We start from the raw sequence: 20,848 nt of genomic DNA on the forward strand, positions 1-20,848 counted from the left end.
GTTTGTGATGCATAGATATTGATGTGATAGAATGTTTGTGATGCGATAGAATGTGACTCGATAGAATGTAACGCAATAGAATGTGACGCGATAGAATGTGACGCGATAGAATGTTTGTGACGTGATAGAATGTGATGCGATGGAATGTAACGTAATAGAATGTCTGTGATGCGATAGAATGTAACGCGATAGAATGTTTGTGATGTGATAGAATGTGACGCCAAAGAATGTTTGTGATGCGATAGAATGTGACGCGATAGAATGTTTGTGATGGCATAGAATGTGACGCGATAGAACGTTTTTGATGTATAGATTGTGATGCGATAAAATGTTTGTGACGCGATAGAATGTGACACGATTGAATGTAACGCAATAGAATGTCACGCAATAGAATGTTTGTGATGCGATAGAATGTGTTGCAATAGAATGTGACGTAATAGAATGTTTGTGATGCGATAGAATGTGAGGCGATAGAATGTGACGCGACAGAATGGTTGTGACGCCATAGAAAGTGACGTGATAGAATGTGATGGCATAGATTGTGACGCGACAGAACGTTTGTGATGCGATAGAATGTGACGCGATAGAATATAATGCAATAGAAGGTGACGCGATAGAATGTTTGTGACGGCATAGAATGTGACGCGATAGAATGTTTGTGACGCGACAGAATGTGACACGATAGAATGTAACTCAATGGAATGTGACGCGATAGAATGTGAGGAGATAGAATGTTTGTGACGCGATAGAATGTGACGTGATAGAACGTGACGCGATAGATTATTTATTTACCTGATAGAATGTTTGTGACGCCATAGAATGTTTGAGATGCGATAGAATGTGACGGAATAGAATGTTTGTGACGCGATAGAATGTGACGCGAAAAAATGTTTGTGAGGCAATAGATTGTGACGCGACAGAATGGTTGTGACGCAATAGAATGTGACACGATAGAATGTAATGCAATAGAATGTGATGCGATAGAATGTGACACGATAGAATGTTTGTGATGCGATAGAATGTGATGCAATACAATGTGATGTAATAGAATGTTTGTGATGCGATAGAATGTGAGGCGATAGAATTTTACGCGACAGAATGTTTGTGACGCGATAGAATGTGATGCGATAGAATGTGACGGAATAGAATGTTTGTGACGCGATAGAATATGACGCGAAAAAATGTTTGTGAGGCAATAGATTGTGACGCTACAGAATGGTTGTGATGCAATAGAATGTGACACGATAGAATGTAACGCAATAGAATGTGATGTGATAGAATGTGATGCGATAGAATGTTTCTGATGGCATAGAATGTGACGTGATAGAATGTGATGCGATAGAGTGTTTGTAACGGCATAGAATTTGACACGATAGAATGTTTGTGATGCATAGATCGGGACGTGATAGAATGTTTGTGACGCGATAGAATGTGACGCAATAGAATGCTTCTGAGGCGATAGAATGTGACGCCACAGAATGTGATGCAGAGAATGTTTTTGACGAGATAGAATGTGACGTGATAGAATGTTTGTGATGCGATAGAATGTGACGCGATACAATGTTTGTGATGGCATAAAATGTGACGTGATAGGATGTGATGCGATAGAGTGTTTGTGGCGGCATAGAATGTTACGCGATACAATGTTTGTGATGCATAGATTGTGACGCAAGAAAATGTTTGTGACGCGATAGAATGTGACTCGATAGAATGTAACGCAATAGAACGTGACGCGATAGAATGTGACCCGATAGCATGTTTGTTTCGCGATAGAATGTGATGTGATAGAATGTGACGTGTTAGAATGTTTGTGATGCGATAGAATGTGACGCGATAGAATATGATGCGATAAAATGTTTGTGACGCCATAGAATGTGACGCGATAGAATGTTTGTGACGGCATAGAATGTGACGCGATGGAATGTTTGGATTCATAGATTGTGACGCGATAGAATGTTTGTGACGCGATAGAATGTGACGCAATACAATGCTTGTGATGCGATAGAATGTGACGCCAGAGAATGTGACGCGATAGAATATTTATTGACGTTATAGAATGTTTGTGACGCCATAGAATGTTTGAGATGCGATAGAATGTTACGTGATAGAATGTTTGTGACGCGATAGAATGTGACGCGAAAAAATGTTTGTGAGGCAATAGATTGTGACGCGACAGAATGGCTGTGACGCAATAGAATGTGACACGATAGAATGTAATGCAATAGAATGTTACGCGGTAGAATGTTTGTGATGCATAGATATTGATGTGATAGAATGTTTGTGATGCGATAGAATGTGACTCGATAGAATGTAACGCAATAGAATGTGACGCGATAGAATGTGACGCGATAGAATGTTTGTGACGGCATAGAATGTGACGCTATGGAATGTTTGTGATTTACAGATTGTGATGTAATAGAATGTTTGTGACGCGATAGAATGTTACGCAATAGAATGCTTGTGATGCGACAGAATGTGACGCCAGAGAATGTGACACGATAGAGTTTTTATGACGTGTTAGAATGTGACGGGATAGAATGTTGACGACGGGATAGAATGTGATGCCATAGAACGTGACGCGATAGAATGTTTGTGACGCGACAGAATGTGATGCGATAGAATGTGACGGAATAGAATATTCGTGACGCGATAGAATGTTTCTGATGAGATAGAATGTGACGCGAAAAAATGTTTGAGGCAATAGATTGTGACGCTACAGAATGGTTGTGACACAATAGAATGTGACGCGATAGAATGTAATGCAATAGAACGGTACGCGGTAGAATGTTTGTGATGCATAGATATTGATGTGAGAGAATGTTTGTGACGCGATAGAATGTGACCCGATAGAATGTTTGTGACGCGATAGAATGTGATGCGATGGAATGTGACGTAACAGAATGTTTGTGACGCGATAGAATGTGATGCGATAGAATGTGACGTAATAGAATGTTTGTGATGCGATAGAATGTGACGCGATAGAATGTTTGTGACGCCATAGAATGTTACCCCATAGAATATTTGTGACGCCATAGAATGTGACGCGATAAAATTTTTGTGAGGCAATAGATTGTGACGCTTCAGAATTGTTGTGACGCAATAGAATGTGACGCGAGAGAATGTGACACGATAGAATGTTTGTGACGCGATAGAATGTGATGCGATGGAATGTGACGTAATAGAATGTTTGTGACGCGATAGAATATGACGCGAAAAAATGTTTGTGAGGGAATAGATTGTGACGCGACAGAATGCTTTTGACGCGATAGAATGTGACACAATAGAATGTAACGCAATAGAATGTGATGCGATAGAATGTGACGCGATAGAATGTTTGTGACGCGATAGAATGTGACGCGATAGAATGTTTCTGATGGCATAGAATGTGACGTGATAGAATGTGATGCGATAGAGTGTTTGTAACGGCATAGAATTTGACACGATAGAATGTTTGTGATGCATAGATCGGGACGTGATAGAATGTTTGTGACGCGATAGAATGTGACGCAATAGAATGCTTCTGAGGCGATAGAATGTGACGCCACAGAATGTGATGCGATAGAATGTTTTTGACGAGATAGAATGTGACGTGATAGAATGTTTGTGATGCGATAGAATGTGACGCGATACAATGTTTGTGATGGCATAAAATGTGACGTGATAGGATGTGATGCGATAGAGTGTTTGTGGCGGCATAGAACGTGACGTGATACAATGTTTGTGATGCATAGATTGTGACGCAAGAAAATGTTTGTGACGCGATAGAATGTGACTCGATAGAATGTTACGCAATAGAATGTGACGTGATAGAATGTGACCCGATAGAATGTTTGTGACGCGATAGAATGTGATGTGATTGAATGTGACGTGTAAAAATGTTTGTGATGCGATAGAATGTGACGCAATACAATGCTTGTGATGTGATAGAATCTGACGCCAGAGAATGTGACGCGACAGAATATTTATTGACGTGATAGAATGTTTGTGACGCCATAGAATGTTTGAGATGCGATAGAATGTGACATGATAGAATGTTTGTGACGCAATAGAATGTGACGCGAAAAAATGTTTGTGAGGCAATAGATTGTGACGCTACAGAATGGTTGTGACGCAATAGAATGTGACACGATAGAATGTAATGCAATAGAATGGTACGCGATAGAATGTTTGTGATGCATAGATATTGATGTGATAGAATGTTTGTGATGCGATAGAATGTGACTCGATAGAATGTAACGCAATAGAACGTGACGCGATAGAATGTGACGCGATAGAATGTTTGTTTCGCGATAGAATGTGATGTGATAGAATGTGACGTGTTAGAATGTTTGTGATGCGATAGAATGTGATGCGATAGAATATGATGCGATAAAATGTTTGTGACACCATAGAATGTGACGCGATAGAATGTTTGTGACGCCATAGAATGTGACGTGATAGAATGTTTGTGACGGCATAGAATGTGGCGCTATGGAATGTTTGTGATTTACAGATTGTGACGTGATAGAATGTTTGTGACGCGATAGAATGTTACGCAATAGAATGCTTGTGATGCGACAGAATGTGACGCCAGAGAATGTGACACGATAGAATTTTTATGACGTGTTAGAATGTGACGGGATAGAATGTTTGCGACGGGATAGAATGTGATGCCATAGAACGTGACGCGATAGAATGTTTGTGACGCGACAGAATGTGATGCGATAGAATGTGACGGAATAGAATATTCGTGACGCGATAGAATGTTTCTGATGAGATAGAATGTGACGCGAAAAAATGTTTGTGAGGCAATAGATTGTGACGCTACAGAATGGTTGTGACGCAATAGAATGTGACGCGATAGAATGTAATGCAATAGAATGGTACGCGGTAGAATGTTTGTGATGCATAGATATTGATGTGATAGAATGTGATGCGATAGAATGTGACTCGATAGAATGTAACGCAATAGAATGTGACGCGATAGAATGTGACACGATAGAATGTTTGTGACGCGATAGAATGTGATGCGATGGAATGTGACGTAATAGAATTTTTGTGACGCCGTAGAATGTGACGCGATAGAATGTTTGTGACGCCATAGAATGTTACCCCATAGAATATTTGTGACGCCATAGAATGTGACGCGATAAAATTTTTGTGAGGCAATAGATTGTGACGCTTCAGAATTGTTGTGACGCAATAGAATGTGACGCGAGAGAATGTGACACGATAGAATGTTTGTGACGCGATAGAATGTGATGCGATAGAATGTGACGTAATAGAATGTTTGTGACGCGATAGAATATGACGCGAAAAAATGTTTGTGAGGGAATAGATTGTGACGCGACAGAATGCTTTTGACGCGATAGAATGTGACACAATAGAATGTAACGCAATAGAATGTGATGCGATAGAATGTGACGCGATAGAATGTGACGCAATACAATGCTTGTGATGCGATAGAATGTGACGCCAGAGAATGTGACGCGATAGAATATTTATTGACGTGATAGAATGTTTGTGACGCCATAGAATGTTTGAGATGCGATAGAATGTGACATGATAGAATGTTTGTGACGCAATAGAATGTGATGCGAAAAAATGTTTGTGAGGCAATAGATTGTGACGCTACAGAATGGTTGTGACGCAATAGAATGTGACACGATAAAATGTAATGCAATAGAATTTTACGCGATAGAATGTTTGTGATGCATAGATATTGATGTGATAGAATGTTTGTTTCGCGATAGAATGTGATGTGATAGAATGTGACGTGTTAGAATGTTTGTGATGCGATAGAATGTGACGCGATAGAATATGATGCGATAAAATGTTTGTGACGCCATAGAATGTGACGCGATAGAATGTTTGTGACGGCACAGAACGTGACGCGATGGAATGTTTGTGATTCATAGATTGTTACGTGATAGAATGTTTGTGACGCGATAGAATGTGACGCAATACAATGCTTGTGATGTGATAGAATGTGACGCCAGAGAATGTGACGCGATAGAATATTTATTGACGTGATAGAATGTTTGTGACGCCATAGAATGTTTGAGATGCGATAGAATGTGACATGATAGAATGTTTGTGACGCAATAGAATGTGATGCGAAAAAATGTTTGTGAGGCAATAGATTGTGACGCTACAGAATGGTTGTGACGCAATAGAATGTGACACGATAGAATGTAATGCAATAGAATGTTACGTGATAGAATGTTTGTAATGCGATAGAATGTGACTCGATAGAATGTAACGCAATAGAACGTGACGCGATAGAATGTGACGCGATAGCATGTTTGTTTCGCGATAGAATGTGATGTGATAGAATGTGACGTGTTAGAATGTTTGTGATGCGATAGAATGTGACGCGATAGAATATGATGCGATAAAATGTTTGTGACGCCATAGAATGTGACGCGATAGAATGTTTGTGACGGCACAGAACGTGACGCGATGGAATGTTTGTGATTCATAGATTGTGACGCGATAGAATGTTTGTGACGCGATAGAATGTGACGCAATACAATGCTTGTGATGCGATAGAATGTGACGCCAGAGAATGTGACGCGATAGAATATTTATTGACGTGATAGAATGTTTGTGACACGATAGAATGTGATGCGAAAAAATGTTTGTGAGGCAGTAGATTGTGACGCTACAGAATGGTTGTGACGCAACAGAATGTGACACGATAGAATGTAATGCAATAGAATGTTACGCGATAGAATGTTTGTGATGCATAGATATTGATGTGATAGAATGTTTGTGATGCGATAGAATGTGACTCGATAGAATGTAACGCAATAGAACGTGACGCGATAGAACGTGACGCGATAGAATGTTTGTTTCGCGATAGAATGTGATGTGATAGAATGTGACGTGTTAGAATGTTTGTGATGCGATAGAATGTGACGTAATAGAATGTTTGTGACGCCGTAGAATGTGACGCGATAGAATGTTTGTGACGGCATAGAATGTGACGCTATGGAATGTTTGTGATTTACAGATTGTGACGTGATAGAATGTTTGTGATGCGATAGAATGTTACGCAATAGAATGCTTGTGATGCGATAGAATGTGACGCCAGAGAATGTGACACGATAGAATTTTTATGACGTGTTAGAACATGACGGGATAGAATGTTTGCGACGGGATAGAATGTGATGCCATAGAACGTGACGCGATAGAATGTTTGTGACGCGACAGAATGTGATGCGATAGAATGTGACGGAATAGAATATTCGTGATGCGATAGAATGTTTCTGATGAGATAGAATGTGACGCGAAAAAATGTTTGTGAGGCAATAGATTGTGACGCTACAGAATGGTTGTGACGCAATAGAATGTGACGCGATAGAATGTAATGCAATAGAATGGTACGCGGTAGAATGTTTGTGATGCATAGATATTGATGTGATAGAATGTTTGTGATGCGATAGAATGTGACTCGATAGAATGTAACGCAATAGAATGTGACGCGATAGAATGTGACACGATAGAATGTTTGTGACGCGATAGAATGTGATGCGATGGAATGTGACGTAACAGAATGTTTGTGACGCGATAGAATGTGATGCGATAGAATGTGACGTAATAGAATGTTTGTGATGCGATAGAATGTGACGCGATAGAATGTTTGTGACGCCATAGAATGTTACCCCATAGAATATTTGTGACGCCATAGAATGTGACGCGATAAAATGTTTGTGAGGCAATAGATTGTGACGCTTCAGAATGGTTGTGACGCAATAGAATGTGACGCGAGAGAATGTGACACGATAGAATGTTTGTGACGCGATAGAATGTGATGCGATAGAATGTGACGTAATAGAATGTTTGTGACGCGATAGAATGTGACGCGATAGAATGTTTCTGATGGCATAGAATGTGACGTGATAGAATGTGATGCGATAGAGTGTTTGTAACGGCATAGAATTTGACACGATAGAATGTTTGTGATTTACAGATTGTGACGTGATAGAATGTTTGTGACGCGATAGAATGTTACGCAATAGAATGCTTGTGATGCGACAGAATGTGACGCCAGAGAATGTGACACGATAGAATTTTTATGACGTGTTAGAATGTGACGGGATAGAATGTTTGCGACGGGATAGAATGTGATGCCATAGAACGTGACGCGATAGAATGTTTGTGACGCGACAGAATGTGATGCGATAGAATGTGACGGAATAGAATATTCGTGACGCGATAGAATGTTTCTGATGAGATAGAATGTGACGCGAAAAAATGTTTGTGAGGCAATAGATTGTGACGCTACAGAATGGTTGTGACGCAATAGAATGTGACGCGATAGAATGTAATGCAATAGAATGGTACGCGGTAGAATGTTTGTGATGCATAGATATTGATGTGATAGAATGTGATGCGATAGAATGTGACTCGATAGAATGTAACGCAATAGAATGTGACGCGATAGAATGTGACACGATAGAATGTTTGTGACGCGATAGAATGTGATGCGATGGAATGTGACGTAATAGAATGTTTGTGACGCGATAGAATGTGATGCGATAGAATGTGACGTAATAGAATTTTTGTGACGCCGTAGAATGTGACGCGATAGAATGTTTGTGACGCCATAGAATGTTACCCCATAGAATATTTGTGACGCCATAGAATGTGACGCGATAAAATTTTTGTGAGGCAATAGATTGTGACGCTTCAGAATTGTTGTGACGCAATAGAATGTGACGCGAGAGAATGTGACACGATAGAATGTTTGTGACGCGATAGAATGTGATGCGATAGAATGTGACGTAATAGAATGTTTGTGACGCGATAGAATATGATGCGAAAAAATGTTTGTGAGGGAATAGATTGTGACGCGACAGAATGCTTTTGACGCGATAGAATGTGACACAATAGAATGTAACGCAATAGAATGTGATGCGATAGAATGTGACGCGATAGAATGTGACGCAATACAATGCTTGTGATGCGATAGAATGTGACGCCAGAGAATGTGACGCGATAGAATATTTATTGACGTGATAGAATGTTTGTGACGCCATAGAATGTTTGAGATGCGATAGAATGTGACATGATAGAATGTTTGTGACGCAATAGAATGTGATGCGAAAAAATGTTTGTGAGGCAATAGATTGTGACGCTACAGAATGGTTGTGACGCAATAGAATGTGACACGATAAAATGTAATGCAATAGAATTTTACGCGATAGAATGTTTGTGATGCATAGATATTGATGTGATAGAATGTTTGTTTCGCGATAGAATGTGATGTGATAGAATGTGACGTGTTAGAATGTTTGTGATGCGATAGAATGTGACGCGATAGAATATGATGCGATAAAATGTTTGTGACGCCATAGAATGTGACGCGATAGAATGTTTGTGACGGCACAGAACGTGACGCGATGGAATGTTTGTGATTCATAGATTGTTACGTGATAGAATGTTTGTGACGCGATAGAATGTGACGCAATACAATGCTTGTGATGTGATAGAATGTGACGCCAGAGAATGTGACGCGATAGAATATTTATTGACGTGATAGAATGTTTGTGACGCCATAGAATGTTTGAGATGCGATAGAATGTGACATGATAGAATGTTTGTGACGCAATAGAATGTGATGCGAAAAAATGTTTGTGAGGCAATAGATTGTGACGCTACAGAATGGTTGTGACGCAATAGAATGTGACACGATAGAATGTAATGCAATAGAATGTTACGTGATAGAATGTTTGTAATGCGATAGAATGTGACTCGATAGAATGTAACGCAATAGAACGTGACGCGATAGAATGTGACGCGATAGCATGTTTGTTTCGCGATAGAATGTGATGTGATAGAATGTGACGTGTTAGAATGTTTGTGATGCGATAGAATGTGACGCGATAGAATATGATGCGATAAAATGTTTGTGACGCCATAGAATGTGACGCGATAGAATGTTTGTGACGGCACAGAACGTGACGCGATGGAATGTTTGTGATTCATAGATTGTGACGCGATAGAATGTTTGTGACGCGATAGAATGTGATGCGAAAAAATGTTTGTGAGGCAGTAGATTGTGACGCTACAGAATGGTTGTGACGCAACAGAATGTGACACGATAGAATGTAATGCAATAGAATGTTACGCGATAGAATGTTTGTGATGCATAGATATTGATGTGATAGAATGTTTGTGATGCGATAGAATGTGACTCGATAGAATGTAACGCAATAGAACGTGACGCGATAGAACGTGACGCGATAGAATGTTTGTTTCGCGATAGAATGTGATGTGATAGAATGTGACGTGTTAGAATGTTTGTGATGCGATAGAATGTGACGTAATAGAATGTTTGTGACGCCGTAGAATGTGACGCGATAGAATGTTTGTGACGGCATAGAATGTGACGCTATGGAATGTTTGTGATTTACAGATTGTGACGTGATAGAATGTTTGTGATGCGATAGAATGTTACGCAATAGAATGCTTGTGATGCGATAGAATGTGACGCCAGAGAATGTGACACGATAGAATTTTTATGACGTGTTAGAACATGACGGGATAGAATGTTTGCGACGGGATAGAATGTGATGCCATAGAACGTGACGCGATAGAATGTTTGTGACGCGACAGAATGTGATGCGATAGAATGTGACGGAATAGAATATTCGTGATGCGATAGAATGTTTCTGATGAGATAGAATGTGACGCGAAAAAATGTTTGTGAGGCAATAGATTGTGACGCTACAGAATGGTTGTGACGCAATAGAATGTGACGCGATAGAATGTAATGCAATAGAATGGTACGCGGTAGAATGTTTGTGATGCATAGATATTGATGTGATAGAATGTTTGTGATGCGATAGAATGTGACTCGATAGAATGTAACGCAATAGAATGTGACGCGATAGAATGTGACACGATAGAATGTTTGTGACGCGATAGAATGTGATGCGATGGAATGTGACGTAACAGAATGTTTGTGACGCGATAGAATGTGATGCGATAGAATGTGACGTAATAGAATGTTTGTGATGCGATAGAATGTGACGCGATAGAATGTTTGTGACGCCATAGAATGTTACCCCATAGAATATTTGTGACGCCATAGAATGTGACGCGATAAAATGTTTGTGAGGCAATAGATTGTGACGCTTCAGAATGGTTGTGACGCAATAGAATGTGACGCGAGAGAATGTGACACGATAGAATGTTTGTGACGCGATAGAATGTGATGCGATAGAATGTGACGTAATAGAATGTTTGTGACGCGATAGAATGTGACGCGATAGAATGTTTCTGATGGCATAGAATGTGACGTGATAGAATGTGATGCGATAGAGTGTTTGTAACGGCATAGAATTTGACACGATAGAATGTTTGTGATGCATAGATCGGGACGTGATAGAATGTTTGTGACGCGATAGAATGTGACGCAATAGAATGCTTCTGAGGCGATAGAATGTGACGCCACAGAATGTGATGCGATAGAATGTTTTTGACGAGATAGAATGTGACGTGATAGAATGTTTGTGATGCGATAGAATGTGACGCGATACAATGTTTGTGATGGCATAAAATGTGACGTGATAGGATGTGATGCGATAGAGTGTTTGTGGCGGCATAGAACGTGACGCGATACAATGTTTGTGATGCATAGATTGTGACGCAAGAAAATGTTTGTGACGCGATAGAATGTGACTCGATAGAATGTTACGCAATAGAATGTGACGCGATAGAATGTGACCCGATAGAATGTTTGTGACGCGATAGAAATGATGTGATTGAATGTGACGTGTCAGAATGTTTGTGATGCGATAGAATGTGACGCAATACAATGCTTGTGATGTGATAGAATATGACGCCAGAGAATGTGACGCGATAGAATATTTATTGACGTGATAGAATGTTTGTGACGCCATAGAATGTTTGAGATGCGATAGAATGTGACATGATAGAATGTTTGTGACACGATAGAATGTGATGCGAAAAAATGTTTGTGAGGCAGTAGATTGTGACGCTACAGAATGGTTGTGACGCAACAGAATGTGACACGATAGAATGTAATGCAATAGAATGTTACGTGATAGAATGTTTGTGATGCGATAGAATGTGACTCGATAGAATGTAACGCAATAGAACGTGACGCGATAGAATGTGACGCGATAGAATGTTTGTGATGTCGTAGAATGTGACGCTATAGAATGTTTGTGACGGCATAGAATGTGACGCTATGGAATGTTTGTGATTTACAGATTGTGACGTGATAGAATGTTTGTGACGCGATAGAATGTTACGCAATAGAATGCTTGTGATGCGATAGAATGTGAAGCCAGAGAATGTGACACGATAGAATTTTTATGACGTGTTAGAATGTGACGGGATAGAATTTTTGCGACGGGATAGAATGTGATGCCATAGAACGTGACGCGATAGAATGTTTGTGACGCGACAGAATGTGACGCGATAGAATGTAATGCAATAGAATGGTACGCGGTAGAATGTTTGTGATGCATAGATATTGATGTGATAGAATGTTTGTGATGCGATAGAATGTGACTCGATAGAATGTAACGCAATAGAACGTGACGCGATAGAACGTGATGCGATAGAATGTTTGTTTCGCGATAGAATGTGATGTGATAGAATGTGACGTGTTAGAATGTTTGTGATGCGATAAAATGTGAGGCGATAGAATGTTTGTGACGCCGTAGAATGTGACGCGATAGAATGTTTGTGACGGCATAGAATGTGACGCTATGGAATGTTTGTGATTTACAGATTGTGACGTGATAGAATGTTTGTGACGCGATAGAATGTGACGCCAGAGAATGTGACACGATAGAATTTTTATGACGTGTTAGAACATGACCGGATAGAATGTTTGCGACGGGATAGAATGTGATGCCATAGAACGTGACGCGATAGAATGTTTGTGACGCGACAGAATGTGATGCGATAGAATGTGACAAAATAGAATATTCGTGACGCGATAGAATGTTTCTGATGAGATAGAATGTGACGCGAAAAAATATTTGTGAGGCAATAGATTGTGACGCTACAGAATGGTTGTGACGCAATAGAATGTGACACGATAGAATGTAATGCAATAGAATGGTACGCGGTAGAATGTTTGTGATGCATAGATATTGATGTGATAGAATGTTTGTGATGCGAGAGAATGTGACTCGATAGAATGTAACGCAATAGAATGTGACGCGATAGAATGTGACACGATAGAATGTTTGTGACGCGATAGAATGTGATGCGATGGAATGTGACGTAATAGAATGTTTGTGACGCGATAGAATGTGATGCGATAGAATGTGACGTAATAGAATGTTTGTGATGCGATAGAATGTGACGCGATAGAATGTTTGTGACGCCATAGAATGTTACCCCATAGAATATTTGTGACGCCATAGAATGTGACGCGATAAAATGTTTGTGAGGCAATAGATTGTGACGCTTCAGAATGGTTGTGACGCAATAGAATGTGACGCGAGAGAATGTGACACGATAGAATGTTTGTGACGCGATAGAATGTGATGCGATAGAATGTGACGTAATAGAATGTTTGTGACGCGATAGAATGTGACGCGATAGAATGTTTCTGATGGCATAGAATGTGACGTGATAGAATGTGATGCGATAGAGTGTTTGTAACGGCATAGAATTTGACACGATAGAATGTTTGTGATGCATAGATCGGGACGTGATAGAATGTTTGTGACGCGATAGAATGTGACGCAATAGAATGCTTCTGAGGCGATAGAATGTGACGCCACAGAATGTGTTGCGATAGAATGTTTTTGACGAGATAGAATGTGACGTGATAGAATGTTTGTGATGCGATAGAATGTGACGCGATACAATGTTTGTGATGGCATAAAATGTGACGTGATAGGATGTGATGCGATAGAGTGTTTGTGGCGGCATAGAACGTGACGCGATACAATGTTTGTGATGCATAGATTGTGACGCAAGAAAATGTTTGTGACGCGATAGAATGTGACTCGATAGAATGTAACGCAATAGAACGTGACGCGATAGAACGTGACGCGATAGAATGTTTGTTTCGCGATAGAATGTGATGTGATAGAATGTGACGTGTTAGAATGTTTGTGATGTCGTAGAATGTGACGCGATAGAATGTTTGTGACGGCATAGAATGTGACGCTATGGAATGTTTGTGATTTACAGATTGTGACGTGATAGAATGTTTGTGACGCGATAGAATGTTACGCAATAGAATGCTTGTGATGCGATAGAATGTGAAGCCAGAGAATGTGACACGATAGAATTTTTATGACGTGTTAGAATGTGACGGGATAGAATTTTTGCGACGGGATAGAATGTGATGCCATAGAACGTGACGCGATAGAATGTTTGTGACGCGACAGAATGTGACGCGATAGAATGTAATGCAATAGAATGGTACGCGGTAGAATGTTTGTGATGCATAGATATTGATGTGATAGAATGTTTGTGATGCGATAGAATGTGACTCGATAGAATGTAACGCAATAGAATGTGACGCGATAGAATGTGACACGATAGAATGTTTGTGACGCAATAGAATGTGAAGCGATGGAATGTGACGTAATAGAATGTTTGTGACGCGATAGAATGTGATGCGATAGAATGTGACGCGATAGAATGTTTGTGACGGCATAGAATGTGACGCGATGGAATGTTTGTGATTCATAGATTGTGACGCGATAGAATGTTTGTGACGCGATAGAATGTGACGCAATACAATGCTTGTGATGCGATAGAATGTGACGCCAGAGAATGTGACGCGATAGATATTTATTGACGTGATAGAATGTTTGTGATGCCATATAATGTTTGAGATGCGATAGAATGTGACATGATAGAATGTTTGTGACGCAATAGAATGTGACGCGAAAAAATGTTTGTGAGGCAATAGATTGTGACGCTACAGAATGGTTGTGACGCAATAGAATGTGACACGATAGAATGTAATGCAATAGAATGTTACGCGGTAGAATGTTTGTGATGCATAGATATTGATGTGATAGAATGTTTGCGATGCGATAGAATGTGACATGATAGAATGTTTGTGACACGATAGAATGTGACGCGAAAAAATGTTTGTGAGGCAATAGATTGTGACGCTACAGAATGATTGTGACGCAATAGAATGTGACACGATAGAATGTAATGCAATAGAATGTTACGCGGTAGAATGTTTGTGATGCATAGATATTGATGTGATAGAATGTTTGCGATGCGATAGAATGTGACATGATAGAATGTTTGTGACACAATAGAATGTGATGCGAAAAAATGTTTGTGAGGCATTAGATTGTGACGCTACAGAATGGTTGTGACGCAACAGAATGTGACACGATAGAATGTAATGCAATAGAATGTTACGTGATAGAATGTTTGTGATGCGATAGAATGTGACTCGATAGAATGTAACGCAATAGAACGTGACGCGATAGAATGTGACGCGATAGAATGTTTGTGATGTCGTAGAATGTGACGCTATAGAATGTTTGTGACGGCATAGAATGTGACGCTATGGAATGTTTGTGATTTACAGATTGTGACGTGATAGAATGTTTGTGACGCGATAGAATGTTACGCAATAGAATGCTTGTGATGCGATAGAATGTGAAGCCAGAGAATGTGACACGATAGAATTTTTATGACGTGTTAGAATGTGACGGGATAGAATTTTTGCGACGGGATAGAATGTGATACCATAGAACGTGACGCGATAGAATGTTTGTGACGCGACAGAATGTGACGCGATAGAATGTAATGCAATAGAATGGTACGCGGTAGAATGTTTGTGATGCATAGATATTGATGTGATAGAATGTTTGTGATGCGATAGAATGTGACTCGATAGAATGTAACGCAATAGAACGTGACGCGATAGAACGTGATGCGATAGAATGTTTGTTTCGCGATAGAATGTGATGTGATAGAATGTGACGTGTTAGAATGTTTGTGATGCGATAAAATGTGACGCGATAGAATGTTTGTGACGCCGTAGAATGTGACGCGATAGAATGTTTGTGACGGCATAGAATGTGACGCTATGGAATGTTTGTGATTTACAGATTGTGACGTGATAGAATGTTTGTGACGCGATAGAATGTGATGCCAGAGAATGTGACACGATAGAATTTTTATGACGTGTTAGAACATGACGGGATAGAATGTTTGCGACGGGATAGAATGTGATGCCATAGAACGTGACGCGATAGAATGTTTGTGACGCGACAGAATGTGATGTGATAGAATGTGACAAAATAGAATATTCGTGACGCGATAGAATGTTTCTGATGAGATAGAATGTGACGCGAAAAAATGTTTGTGAGGGAATAGATTGTGACGCGACAGAATGGTTGTGACGCGATAGAATGTGACACAATAGAATGTGATGCGATAGAATGTGAGGCGATAGAGTGTTTGTGACGCGATAGAATGTGACGCGATAGAATGTTTCTGATGGCATAGAATGTGACGTGATAGAATGTGATGCGATAGAGTGTTTGTAACGGCATAGAATTTGACACGATAGAATGTTTGTGATGCATAGATCGGGACGCAAGAAAATGTTTGTGACGCGATAGAATTTGACTCGATAGAATGTAACGCAATAGAACGTGATGCGATAGAATGTGACCCGATAGAATGTTTGTGACGCGATAGAATGTGACGCAATAGAATGCTTCTGAGGCGATAGAATATGACGCCAGAGAATGTGATGCGATAGAATGTTTTTGACGAGATAGAATGTGACGTGATAGAATGTTTGTGATGGCATAAAATGTGATGTGATAGGATGTGATGCGATAGAGTGTTTGTGGCGGCATAGAACGTGACGCGATACAATGTTTGTGATTCATAAATTGTGACGCAAGAAAATGTTTGTGACGCGATAGAATGTGACTCGATAGAATGTAACGCAATAGAATGTGACGCGATAGAATGTGACCCGATAGAATGTTTGTGACGCGATAGAATGTGATGTGATAGAATGTGACGTGTTAGCATGTTTGTGATGCGATAGAACGTGACGCGATAGAATATGATGCGATAAAATGTTTGTGACGCCATAGAATGTGACGCGATAGAATGTTTGTGACGGCATAGAATGTGACGCGATGGAATGTTTGTGATTCATAGATTGTGACGCGATAGAATGTTTGTGACGCGATAGAATGTGACGCAATACAATGCTTGTGATGCGATAGAATGTGACGCCAGAGAATGTGACGCGATAGAATATTTATTGACGTGATAGAATGTTTGTGACGCCATAGAATGTTTGAGATGCGATAGAATGTGACGTGATAGAATGTTTCTGACGCGATAGAATGTGACGCGAAAAAATGTTTGTGAGGTTATAGATTGTGACGCTACTGAATGGTTGTGACGCAATAGAATGTGACACGATAGAATGTAATGCAATAGAATGGTACGCGATAGAATGTTTATGATGCAATAGAATGTGACACGATAGAATGTAATGCAATAGAATGGTACGCGATAGAATGTTTATGATGCATAGATATTGATGTGATAGAATGTTTGTGACGCGATAGAATGTGACTCGATAGAATGTAACGCAATAGAACGTGACGCGATGGAATGTTTGTTTCGCGATAGAATGTGATGTGATAGAATGTGACGTGTTAGAATGTTTGTGATGCGATAGAATGTGACGCGATAGAATGTTTGTGACGCCGTAGAATGTGACGTGATAGAATGTTTGTGACGCGATAGAATGTTACGCAATACATACGATAGAATTTTTATGACGTGTTAGCATGTGACGGGATAGAATGTTTGCGACGGGATAGAATGTGATGCCATAGAACGTGACGCGATAGAATGTTTGTGACGCGACAGAATGTGATGCGATAGAATGTGACAAAATAGAATATTCGTGACGCGATAGAATGTTTGTGACGCGATAGAATGTGACGCGATAGAATGTGAGGAGATAGAATGTTTGCGACGCGATAGAATGTGACGCGATAGAACGTGACGCGATAGATTATTTTTTGACCTGATAGAATGTTTGTGACGCAAAAGAATGTTTGAGATGCGATAGAATGTGACGCGATAGAATGTAATGCAATAGAATGTTACGCGATAGAATGTTTGTGATGCATAGATATTGATGTGATAGAATGTTTGTGATGCGATAGAATGTGACTCGATAGAATGTAAAGCAATAGAACGTGACGCGATAGAATGTTTGTTTCGCAATAGAATGTGATGTGATAGAATGTGACGTGTTAGAACGTTTGTGATGCGATAGAATGTGACGCGATAGAATGTTTGTGACGGCATAGAATGTGACGCTATGGAATGTTTGTGATTTACAGATTGTGACGTGATGGAATGTTTGTGACGCGATAGAATGTTACGCAATAGAATGCTTGTGATGAGATAGAATGTGACGCCAGAGAATGTGACACGATAGAATTTTTATGACGTGTTAGAACGTGACGCGATAGAATGTTTGTGACGCGACAGAATGTGATGCGATAGAATGTGACGGAATAGAATATTCGTGACGCGATAGAATGTTTGTGATGAGATAGAATGGGAGGCGATAAAATGTTTGTGAGGCAATAGATTGTGACGCGACAGAATGGTTATGACGTAATAGAATGTGACACGATAGAATGTAATGCAATACAATGTTACGCGATAGCATTTTTGTGATGCATAGATATTGATGTGATAGAATGTTTGTGATGTGATAGAATGTGACTCGATAGAATGTAACGAAATAGAATGTGACGCGATAGAATGTGATACGATAGAATGTTTGTGACGTGATAGAATGTGATGCGATGGAATGTGATGTAATAGAATGTCTGTGATGCGATAGAATGTGACGCGATAGAATGTTTGTGATGGCATAGAATGTGACGCGATGGAATGTTTTTGATGCATAGATTGTGACGCGATAAAATGTTTGTGACGCGATAGAATGTGACACGATTGAATGTAACTCAATAGAATGTGACGTGATAAAATGTGAGGAGATAGAATGTTTGTGACGCGATAGAATGTGATGCGATGGAATGTAACGTAATAGAATGTTTGTGACGCGATAGAATGTGATGCAATAGAATGTGATGTAATAGAATGTTTGTGACGCGATAGAATGTGATGCGATAGAATGTGACATAATAGAATGTTTGTGATGTGATAGAATGTGACGCGATACAATGTTTGTGACGCCATAGAATGTTACCCCATAGAATATTGGTGACGCGATAGAATGTGACGGGATAAAATGTTTGTGAGGCAATAGATTGTGACGCTACAGAATGGTTGTGACGCAATAGAATGTGATGCCATAGAATGTGATGTAATAGAATGTTTGTGACGCGATAGAATATGACGTGAAAAAAATGTTTGTGAGGGAATAGATTGTGACGCGACAGAATGCTTTTGACGCGATAGAATGTGACACAATAGAATGTAACGCAATAGAATGTGATGCGATAGAATGTGACGCGATAGAATGTTTGTGACGCGATAGAATGTGACGCGATAGAATGTTTCTGATGGCATAGAATGTGACGTGATAGAATGTGACGCGATAGAATGTGACGCAATACAATGCTTGTGAAGCGATAGAATGTGACGCCATAGAATGTGACGCGATAGAATATTTATTGATGTGATAGAATGTTTGTGACGCCACAGAATGTTTTAGATGCGATAGAATGTGACGGAATAGAATGTTTGTGACGCGATAGAATGTGACGCGAAAAAATGTTTGTGAGGCAATAGATTGTGACGCGACAAAATGGTTGTGACGCAATAGAATGTGACACGATAGAATGTAATGCAATAGAATGGTACGCGGTAGAATGTTTGTGATGCATAGATATTGATGTGATAGAATGTTTGTGATGCGATAGAATGTGACTCGATAGAATGTAACGCAATAGAATGTGACGCGATAGAATGTGACACGATAGAATGTTTGTGACGCGATAGAATGTGATGCGATGGAATGTGACGTAATAGAATGTTTGTGACGCGAAAGAATGTCATGCGATAGAATGTGACGTAATAGAATGTTTGTGATGCGATAGAATGTGACGCGATAGAATGTTTGTGACGCCATAGAATGTTACCCCATAGAATATTTGTGATGCCATAGAATGTGACGCGATAAAATGTTTGTGAGGCAATAGATTGTGACGCTTCAGAATGGTTGTGACGCAATAGAATGTGACGCGAGAGAATGTGACACGATAGAATGTTTGTGACGCGATAGAATGTGATGCGATAGAATGTGACGTAATAGAATGTTTGTGACGCGATAGAATGTGACGCGATAGAATGTTTCTGATGGCATAGAATGTGACGTGATAGAATGTGATGCGATAGAGTGTTTGTAACGGCATAGAATTTGACACGATAGAATGTTTGTGATGCATAGATCGGGACGTGATAGAATGTTTGTGACGCGATAGAATGTGACGCAATAGAATGCTTCTGAGGCGATAGAATGTGACGCCACAGAATGTGTTGCGATAGAATGTTTTTGACGAGATAGAATGTGACGCGATACAATGTTTGTGATGGCATAGAATGTGACGTGATAGGATGTGATGCGATAGAGTGTTTGTGGCGGCATAGAACGTGACGTGATACAATGTTTGTGATGCATAGATTGTGACGCAAGAAAATGTTTGTGACGCGATAGAATGTGACTCGATAGAATGGAACGCAATAGAACGTGACGCGATAGAACGTGACGCGATGGAATGTTTGTTTCGCGATAGAATGTGATGTGATAGAATGTGACGTGTTAGAATGTTTGTGATGCGATAGAATGTGACGCGATGGAATG

At 39.9% G+C, this 20,848-nt stretch overlaps 1 pseudogene; it reads left to right on the forward strand.

Moving 5' to 3' along the window:
• LOC134154871 (DNA polymerase epsilon catalytic subunit A-like) overlaps positions 1-20,848 on the forward strand; it is a 266,177-nt pseudogene that overhangs the window by 113,261 nt on the left and 132,068 nt on the right.

Source organism: Rhea pennata, unplaced genomic scaffold, assembly GCF_028389875.1.
Source record: "Rhea pennata isolate bPtePen1 unplaced genomic scaffold, bPtePen1.pri scaffold_47, whole genome shotgun sequence".
In the NCBI taxonomy this organism is placed as follows: domain Eukaryota; kingdom Metazoa; phylum Chordata; class Aves; order Rheiformes; family Rheidae; genus Rhea; species Rhea pennata.